The sequence below is a fragment of the Rhinoderma darwinii genome, chromosome 10, assembly GCF_050947455.1.
Source record: "Rhinoderma darwinii isolate aRhiDar2 chromosome 10, aRhiDar2.hap1, whole genome shotgun sequence".
NCBI classification, from domain to species: domain Eukaryota; kingdom Metazoa; phylum Chordata; class Amphibia; order Anura; family Rhinodermatidae; genus Rhinoderma; species Rhinoderma darwinii.
Window position 1 is genome coordinate 40,238,888 of NC_134696.1, and position 7,938 is coordinate 40,246,825.

General features: G+C 40.5%; 1 long non-coding RNA gene across 1 annotated transcript; it reads right to left on the bottom strand.

The window, feature by feature from the left end:
* Nucleotides 1-1,209: 1,209 nt before the first annotated feature.
* Nucleotides 1,210-5,835, bottom strand: LOC142661979 (uncharacterized). Its single transcript, XR_012850855.1, has 2 exons — nt 5,326-5,835; nt 1,210-3,792 (listed from the first exon to the last, which is right to left on the bottom strand). It is a non-coding gene; the product is annotated as an uncharacterized LOC142661979 (long non-coding RNA).
* Nucleotides 5,836-7,938: the final 2,103 nt, after the last annotated feature.

Here is a 7,938-nt window from a genome sequence, read left to right on the forward strand (position 1 = left end):
TCGAACTGAAAATCCAGCTCTAGTTCTAACATCCAAGAAAAATAATAATACATTTCCATATGTTAATTGTTATGTTGGCAGAATTGGGATTTGTACATTTGTACGTAATCACCCACCACAAAAAATAAAAGAAATCACATACACAATTTAACATTGAACTTACGTCTTCATGGAGCTCCAGGAAAACCCGAGTCTTACTTTCACTTTCAGTCAGAATGAGTCATGATTTTATTAACTGTTCACACCCAACACGTAGCAAATTCTTCTTCGTTTATCCTATGTTCTTTGTATGAAAGGAGACTCACATAACATACCGCCCAACTTTTGAATTTGGAAAAGAGGGAAATTTTTAAGCCACACCCCCTAACCACGCCCAATATCCCACATAAACACATCAAATCACGTCCAGATCCATTCTCACTGCGGATCTCTAGACTGTCTGGATAGCACAGATATTATGGATCCGGTTATATCGTCTTTATGTTACTTTTCCTATCTTGGATATAACATTTGCTCATCACGGCAGCAGCAGCTGCAGGACAAACCAAAAGGGTGAGAACAATGAAAGTCAAGAGGGAGACCCTGTGGTGGATGACTTTTCAATTGACAGGTAGCAGAGTTACATGATGGGGATTTTTTTTTTCCAGTTGTGTAACTCTGCTACCAGTCAATGGAAAAATCATCCGCCAGAGGGAAAAATGTTTCCCCATGGCGGAGAACCAAAAAGAAACACCTGGGAATCAGACATAATGGGGCTTGACTCTTCAGCTGACAGGTATCAGAGTTACATGAAGGGGAATTATTTTTCATTGACGTCTAGTTTCTATTGCAGCGCAGGGAAGACAGAGCTGGAGCTGAGGAGAAGTATTTTTATTCATATTAGTAACCTTATTTTTTTGTTTTGCAGGTTCTGCTGGACTGTTTGGACTACGCTCTAGATTCGTTGGACTACTGCGATGAGCAGAGCTGGGCAGAGGGCGGTCATGAAAGGGTCTGGGCCTGCAAGGGGTCACCTAGAGGGGTATTTTGATTATAGGTTGGTGGGTGGGTTTGAGTTAGGAATTGTGCTAGGGGGTTTGAGCATTGGCGGTGGAGTTAAGGGGATGTATATTGTGATCGCAATTTGAGGTCACGTTACGCCTTGATCTCCATGCAGGTTCAAATCAGGTGGGGGGGCGAGCTCGGAGAAGCAACAGATACACTGAGACGTTTCTCAAAGTAAAAATCCTTCTGACTTTATTTAACTGTAGTGGTCGCTTTTATAGCATCACAACAAAAACATTCCATAACATATGAGTCATCTGTATATTCAATAAAACCCATTGGTGGAACACAAGGTATTCCCTTTTATGCTTAGGGGGGTTGGTCAAGTGATTGACCGCCATCTGTTCGCAATTTCAAGAGAGACAGCAGAGCAGCTGCAAACTATTTCCTCTCTTACCCTTTCTAAAATACCCATTCTATTGTAACACATGTTCTCCTCTATAACATTTCACTCCTTGGGGCCCCAGATACATTATACATATATTTATACCATAACAATCCCTCCTTTTGTGATTTTACCAACACCTAAATTCCAATGCTACTTCTATCTCCTGATAGCAAGGCTTCGATCCATTTCTTCACTTGATTCACACAGGTATGTAGGTGGGGTAATCTCACAACACTCTTTCATCATAATGTATAGGCCTCTGATTGAATGCTTCCCTTATTTTGCAAAATGTATAACAATTAAAACATGTAAGCAATATAAACAATATTATGAAACATATCAAGGGTTGGAATAACACATGCAGTATCTTAGTGGCAGTGGGGGAAAATCCTGTAAATATGTCATACCAGTGATGGGCACTGGCATCTTTTATTGCTGACAATAAATGTATTACTTCCTTAGCTGCTATTGTAGCCAATACTTTCACTTTACTTAGAGTTACATTATGGGCTGCTATCAATTTCTTTACGTCTTTAGACTTTTGTAACACTTGTTTTAACTCTTCCAGTGGCAAACTAAAATTTCCATAGGGCAAAGGTTCAGGTACCCATACAGTGGACATTATTTCTTCTAAAGTAGGCAGGAACACTATAGTTTGGTTCCCCCAAGTCAAATGCGTCACATTGTATAGACATCCTGAAAATGGTCCTATGAGATTAAACTGGCTAAGGGTCTGCTTGTTGTTCGTTATTAAACATACATGCTGTGGACCTACTTCAATATAAACCTGTAGGTTAGCTTCTGGGATTATAGTGAGTGCGCATACATTATCCTGGTGCTGCATTAGACAGGGTTCATATATCCCTGACTGTTCATTACATACATATCCTTGCTCTGTTAATTGGCACAAATCTATATTCCTTGTCTTATTTTGAGAATCTGTGTGTGTTCCTTTCATTTCTGGCATCCAATATTGTCCTAATAATGTCACCGGATCAATCATTACCATTGGCATAACAATAAATTTGCATAATAGAGTAGGATTTTTCACATTAAATGCTATTAGTCTTCCTGCGCACCATCTAGGTGTACACTCAGTATACTCAGGCTGTAACAATAACCACGTATCATTTCTCTCTCCTATGGGCAGAATGTCTGTCCATTGCCTAACATGACTACTAAACAATTTATTCTTAAAATTATTCATCTGTTCTTGTTGCCACATCGTTTTAAGCGTACATACTGTCCAATTTACAAAAGTTGATACATTCTGTAATGTTCTATATTCGGTTAGCATACTTTCATTAAAAACATTTAAAAACAGTTCATCTATAGTTAACCCTTTCTGTTGTATGGCAAAGGTAGTAGGTAACCATGAGGCACCTATCCTTAATGCAGTAGATGTGTCGTCTCCCACTGAGTTTAATTTGTTCATAACTGTTTCTAACTGTATCCCATTCAATACTCCTAATCCCGTTCCTACCCCTCCTAATAGCGTGTCATACCATTCTCTTTTTTTGTCTATGACAGCTGGGGGATTCAGGGAAGGAAATATTGAAGTGTACATTCTTTTTCTGCTGTTGGGTTACAGCGCTCTTACAAGTGTGTGGGATTCTTTCCAGACTTTGTACTGTTATATGTGGCTTAAAACTATCTCTTAAAATTGTTATCAAGAATACAAAATATCTTCTATTTCTTATTTGGCTATTATTCATACATAATATCATCCCATCAGTTTCTTTTATTACAATCGTAGAGTTGAGCCTCTCCTTGTTGCATCTTTCATAAGTCTTATTTATCATTTCATTTCTATTTTTACTGGTTGTATATTTCTATAGATACTGTAAATCTGGTTCATAACAACAAAACATCAGCCGTCTCTTCTTGTATGCTAATGCTGGCTGTTTTGTCTATGTGAAGGTACACAGTCCCTCCATGTGGTCCTTTTCTCCAAGTCCCTTCGGTTGTAGTCACATTTGTAGTATAACACGGGGCATTGGCCTTACAGGTGTAGTTACCCTGCTTTCTATCCACTGTGGCATTCGCCCACCCTGTCCTGAACTGTTCCAGTGATTCTGTACTGATTACGTGTACAGGAGTAGCAGTTCTGCCTTTTTGTATAAGAGCACACGCAACAACCGCCGCAACAACCGCAAAGATCTTCATTCTTCTGGCTGAAGAACCTTTTTACAATGACTGGCGTGAATCCAGCTTGTCTTTCCTTCGAGCTTTACAGAGGTGCTTGTAACGAGTAGGACTTGAAACGGACCATCAAATCTTGGGTCTAGACTTTTCCTCACGTGTCTTTTGACAACGACCCAATCTCCTGGTTCTAGCTTATACGTCAACTGAATCAGGACCTGGAATGGAAGCAAAGACTTGTGCATACACCTTGGTCAATTGTTTGTTCAGCGTTTATACATAATCTGTTAGTCTACCATACTGCATTTGGAGCACCTGTGGAAAATAACATCCTAATCTGGGAGCCGACCCAAATAAGATCTCATATGGGCTGAGACCTGTTCTTTTTGTGGGCGTATATCTTACTGAGAACAAGGCTAATGGTAGACACTCGGTCCATGGTTTCCCGGTTTCTACCATTGCTTTTTGGATTTTCAATTTGAGAGTCCCATTTAGTCTCTCAACCTTCCCACTACTTTGTGGATGGTATGGTGTATGTAGGGCTTGACTTATGCCTAGAGCTGACAACACATAGTTCATGATTTCACCCGTAAAATGAGTTCCTCTGTCGCTCTCGATCATCTCTGGAACTCCATATCTGCACACCACCTCGTTGATCAGTTTCTTTGCTGGGGCTACGGCTGTAGCTTTGGTTATTGGAAAAGCTTCTGGCCATCCTGAAAAGAGATCAATACAAACAAGCACATACTCATAGGTACCGACTTTTGGTAATTGAATATAGTCTATCTGTAGTCTCTGGAACGGATATATAGGTCTGGGTGTGTGCTTCTGTGGTACTTTTACAGTTCTTCCAATATTATGTGTTGCACAGATCATGCATCCTTGTGTAAAACTGCTGGCCATCACACTAAACCCTGGAGCATACCAGGTTTTGTTAACCAAGTCCATCATTGCCGTTTTTGACTGGTGTGTCTCTCCATGTGTTATCTGGGCCATCATTGGGAACATTGTCTTAGGCAGGCACAGTTTATTCTTGCATTGCCAGAGGCCATCTTTTCGTAGCGTTGCTCCTTGGGCCGTCCACTTGTCTTTTTCTTCTTTTGTTGCTTGTCCTTGAAGTTTTTGCAGTAGTTCCGGGCTTACAGCTGGTCTTGTTTCCTCTGGATCGTTTATCTGACATACGGCTGCTAACACGGGTAGCTTCTGTGCTGCTTGCTTTGCTGCTTCGTCTGCCAGGGCATTTCCCCTTTTGTCTCTGGTGAACTCACCTTAGTGTGAGCTTTTAATTTTTACTACTGCTACTTCTGTGGGTAACATCAGGGTCTCCATCAAGTATTTTACAAAGTCTGCATTCTTTTCAGGTGTACCTGCAGAGGTCAAAAATTGTCTTGCCCTCCATATGGGGCCATAATCGTGTGCAATCCCAAAAGCATATGGAGAGTCAGTGTATATATTTGCTGTCTTTCCTTCTGCATGTTGGCATGCTGCTGCCAGGGCCTTAAGCTCCGCTTCTTGTGCTGAGCGGGACGCTGGTAAGGAGGCTGCTTCTAGGACTACATCTTCGGTGGTTACTGCATATCCTGTAAGAAAAGATCCTTCTACACAATACCTTGAACCATCCACAAAGAGTATTAGGTCTGGGTTTTGGAGTGGGGTATCTTTCATATGTGCAAAGCCCACTGTTTCCTGGGCCATAAGGGCCATACAATCATGTTCATCAGTTTCAGACAAAAATTGTGACCATACTTTACCTACGTCTTCTCCCCCTTGCTCCAAAGGCAGTAAGGTAGCTGGGTTCAATGTAGTACAGCGGTGTAAAGTAACCTGCTCAGGAAGAAGAAGAGCACAGGTTAATCTCAAATGTCTTGCAGTGGACAAATGCTTAGGTTGTACTTGAGTTAGAATAGCAGTAATATACAAGTTTTGTTTTGCCTTCTCCCTCATCTAAATCCATAAAAACTCGTGCGAGTGATGTCACATCACCTCCTGTGTAACTTTGCTGGAGGGGGATGGTCTCTTACACATAAACCAAAATTGTACCTAATCAGTTCCTTCACCCTTCCCCCCTTTGTGGACTCTGCGAGAGTGATGTAGCAGAGTTCAAAACTACATCTCAACATAACACTAATTTAACCCCTTGTAATGTACAACAGCCTGAAACAAAAATGACTTTTTCCTGACAAACATTTGATCTTTACAATGACATAACTCATGTGTGAAATCAAAAATAGAACAATTGTAGTTAGTTATTCAATAAAACAGAAAATATTATTCTCTGATAACATTAATTACTGCAAACCAATAAACAGTATAACGGTGGGGGCACATACATTTTCAAAACCCCCCCGTGTCTCACAGTATCTGTAGTTTAATACATCTGAATTATCAAAACACATGAAATCTGATCACATCATAACACATAAATATCGTAACTTTTATAACCAACAGCGCTTGCGCAAAAGAGAAGAAATGTATTTCGGTTTGTAGACATTACTGATATATATATATATATATATATATATCTCAGCAGTGCATATTGAGATCCCTTTGTCTCATCAGCCCTGCAGACTGCACCCAGTCAGCCCCCCTCCTCCTCCTCCCAAACACAGCACACTTTAGAGGGGAGGGAGGGGGGTCACAAACTCATTTCTCACAACTTCTTCTCTCACAATCTTAACACTTTCAATGCCGGCAAAACAACATACGTATCTGCAATCATTCATCACACCATTGTATAAGAATTATCTACGTTAATGTTTAACCGTACAATCTGTCGGCCACCATCTCTATATTATGATGACGTGTTGTTTCATCAGTGAACTAGACTGGAACTTCTGTAAATAGAAAAGACACTACAAATGACAAAATTAACAAGGTGATTATTTCATACTGATTTGGATGGGCCGGGCGTGGCCAAATCAGGGGCAGGGGGGGCAGCCTCTCCCATTGGAAACAGTGCGCAGGGGGTTTCCCACCAACAATGAGGACACACTCAACATGAGGTACGGACGCCATTACCGGGCGTCGGCTGGTCCTGTTTTCTAATACATACAATATGACACAAAGTCATACAAAATATCTATATCAGCATTTAATGTTGTGTCCATTCATTTCAAGAATAAGATTACATTTCTTATCTCACCAGCAGCTGTTCTTCACCTCCCCCTTCTCTTATCACACTAGTTGATTCTAAATTATATCGTATGGGAATTTACTATAAGGTCATTTGCAACATTAAAACAACTACTACTTCTATAGCTTCCTTTGCTTTAAACTTTACTTTATAATATATGAATTTCCTCTGACAACCTCCTGCACTTTTACTTCAGTGTATTAACATTACATACATTTGTAGGCTCTTTGTTGTTTTCTAAAAGATGCTACAATCCATCTACTCCAATCTGCTTTGTCATTTGACTCTGTGTGGTTCTGGATTTACGATCCCCTAGTAAGCTTACACCCTTTTAACAGGTGCTTGCTCATCCATATGCCATACCTACTCTCGTTTGCCGTGACTGTTGCCCATAGCCCTGCTATGATGGAGGGGACTCATACCCTTCTCTGTCAGTTTTTATCTTCACTAACAAACACTATGGCTATTGGCTGTTAGGGAAAGTCCCACACTACCTACGTACACTCTGTATACACTATCCAACTGAGCCAAATTACAACCAACTAAACAATAATCCCACAAAGGATCTGCTCATTATATCATCTATATTTTTCCCGATCTAATCTTCCCGCTTTTCCCATTCCACATGCCTTCATTAACTGATTCGTTCCTTGCGTTGCCTTTTTACCTTCTCTTTCTGCTACTACCTGTTTGGCTGTCAGTCCTTGTGGGTGCTCAACTCGTAATAGGAACACCAAGTTCCCCATTGTTCACTAGTTATAAGTGGTCGCCTATGGGCAGACCCTAAGTTACGTAGGGGGTAATTTTCCTGATAGGTGAATTTCTTCTCACCTATTTTAGACAGTTACTTATCCCCTCGAAACTCCTTAATAGGAACACCAAGTTCCTCATCTTGTGACTGTAAGTGGTGGCCTTTTTTGGCACACCCTAAGTAATTCAAGGGGTAAGTTTCCTGATAGGCAAATTTCTTTCTTGCCTATTTTCGACAGTTACTTATCCACTTGATACTTCTTATTTTGTTACAGATTTTAGCTACTGACAGATGAATTTCTTTCTCATCTATTTTAGACAGTTCTAGTTTCCGTACTTACTCTTCTACTCTGGCCAGAGGATCTTTCCCTTTCACAGTCCTTTTATAACTATCTTACTTTCTTCGTCTGAGACACCACTCGAGTACGTGCCCTCCGCACCATAAGAATATTCCTAATCCAAATAACAAGGCAAACGTAAA